The sequence below is a fragment of the Egretta garzetta genome, unplaced genomic scaffold (assembly GCF_000687185.1).
Source record: "Egretta garzetta isolate BGI_Z169 unplaced genomic scaffold, ASM68718v1 scaffold135, whole genome shotgun sequence".
NCBI lineage: Eukaryota > Metazoa > Chordata > Aves > Pelecaniformes > Ardeidae > Egretta > Egretta garzetta.
In genome coordinates this window covers 994,583-996,922 of record NW_009259594.1, presented here as the reverse complement: position 1 = coordinate 996,922, position 2,340 = coordinate 994,583, and positions in this window count along the sequence as shown.

Genomic DNA, 2,340 nt, shown 5'->3' with positions numbered 1-2,340 from the left:
CCCAGCCACTGCCTTTCGGGGTCTGGCTGATGACCTCTGGGGTGAGACAGCTCAGGAAGGGACCGAGCATCCTTGGTCCCCCGCATCCACTGCTGCATCCTGGGCTCCCCTGCAAAGGCAGCAGGGCCGCCTTTCGGCTTGTCAGCCCACCAAAACTCCCCAGCCATGGGGTGATCTTTCTCTCCCACTCCAACCAGAGGACACATGGGGACACGTCCTAGCCCAGTGAAGTCACCAAGTCTGGGGGTCTCAGCAGTGCTGCTGGGAGAGCCCAGCCAGCATGGCCGGTTTGCAGGGCAGCACCCCACCAGAGCTGAGTTTGTCAGGTCTCAGCCTAGCAGTGCCAGCTGGTATGGGTGGGGGACAGGCCAAAGGGGGTCTCAGGGGTGGGACAAAAGCAGCTGGGGAACGTGGGGACAGGCAAAAGTCACCCAGAGACTCTGCAGCAAGTGCGCTGCTCTGCCACCCTGCCCTGCACCCTGGCCCCACAGCTCTGGGGACTCTTGGGGTGAGCCCAGACCCTGCCCGGCCATCAGGCCAGACCCAGCCACCCCAAGCCCCTGTGTCTCCAGTCTGCTGTCCCCTCCGGTGTCCCTCCCATCCCCATCTCTGCCTCTTGTGTCTGCCGGCAGCTCAGGGCCAGCTCCCAGCCAGTGCATGCATGGAGGGTGTCCTCATGCAGGCTGGTGGGGGGGGGGGGGGGCAGGTGTCATCATTATTTTTGTTTTCTTTGCACTGCCCTGGAAATATATTGTATTCTCAGCTAATCCCGTTCAATTACACCACAATAAAACACATAATAAAAACGTAATTCATTTTTCCCGAGCGCTCCATCTCCCTGTGTCTTGGCAAGCTATTAAAAATTTGTCTTCATTTTTCTGGCAAGAGCCTTGTACCTTTTCATCTTTAATTTATGAGAGCAGAATAGCTACTGACAAGCCCTTATTGCGCGGCGAGGGGCTGCATTATTTATAAGCCGCCAATGGCTGGCTCAGGGGAGATATTTGCAATATGCCGGGGCTGGCAGGAGGAGGGGGACAGATCCCCGACATGCCTGTCCCAATCCACTCCCCCACCCTGGGTGGGTGCTGGGTGCAGGTGTCCCCCTGGCTGCCACCGAGGGGGGGGGGCAGCCCCCTGCCCCCCCTCAGCCCCTGCCCACCGGGGAAGCTACGGCACAGGGTGGCTCTGGGCTGCCTGGCCCTTATCTCGCCAGCTGCTGCCTCTGCCCATCCTTGGCTTTGCAGCAACTCTTGCTCCTCCGTCCCGGCTCGGTGCAGGGACTCTGCAGAGCGTGGCCGCTTCCATCCCACCTCTCCTTGCATGGGCATCCATCGCTCCTTCTGACTGCCCTGGCCTGTGGGTGACGCAGCCGCTGCCTGCAGGCTTGCCAGGGTCCCATGACAGCAGTGACGTGCTCTCCGATAGCCGTGCATAGAAAGCAGGATAAAAACGTCCTCGCTGGAGAGGCAGGCATAGGCCTGGGGCCAGGATTGAAGCAGAGTACCCTGTGAGCAGGCTGTGAGAGGGGGTGGGAGCGTGGGCAGAGCCGGGGGGACGCTCCGCTCTCTCCAAACCAGCAGCATCCAGGGCAGCAGCTTAGCAGAGCCCTCTGCGCGGCAGCGAGGTGCAAAGCCTTCGGTGCTAAAAAAAGCCCTCTCGACAGCTGGATGAGCTTAACCACACACTGAGCCAGCCAGTGCTGCTGCAAAGGCAGCGGGCTGGAAAATGGGGAGCCGAGACCGGCCTTGGGGGGCACAGGGGCACCCCGGCGGCTGACCTGCCCCTCCCTCCCGCTCCCACCCTCACCCTGATGGCAGTCCCTTCCCACCAAATACAAACTGGCAAGCAACATGCTTTTCTTTGCTTTTGGTTTTGTATAAACAACCTGCCTTTATTATTTGGTATATATAGGTACATTATACATATATCAAAAATAACTAGAGGAAACCACGGTGCACTTAAAGCTATTTGAGAAGGTCCACCTGAAAGCAAGCACTCCAGGAGGGGGTAGTCACCCCTCGGGGGGAGCCCAGCCCTGAACAGAGATGGCATTAAAATGAGAATAAAAAGGGGGACTCTCTGCTGGGATTAAAATGTGCCATTTGCTCTGGGGATGGAAGGAGCAGAAAGCCAGATTAAATCCCCGGAGCAGCTCAGAGGAGAGCACAGGGTGATCTGAGAGCGCATGCCCGGGCTGGGAGAGTCCCCCCCGCCACTGGGTTCGAGCCACTGTGTGCCCTTGAAATCACTCACCCCTGGTTTTTGGGAGGGGAAGTTTTCCTCTCCAGGAGTGACTCTGCCATCCCCAGGGGCCAGCCACCAAACCCCTGGGGAACA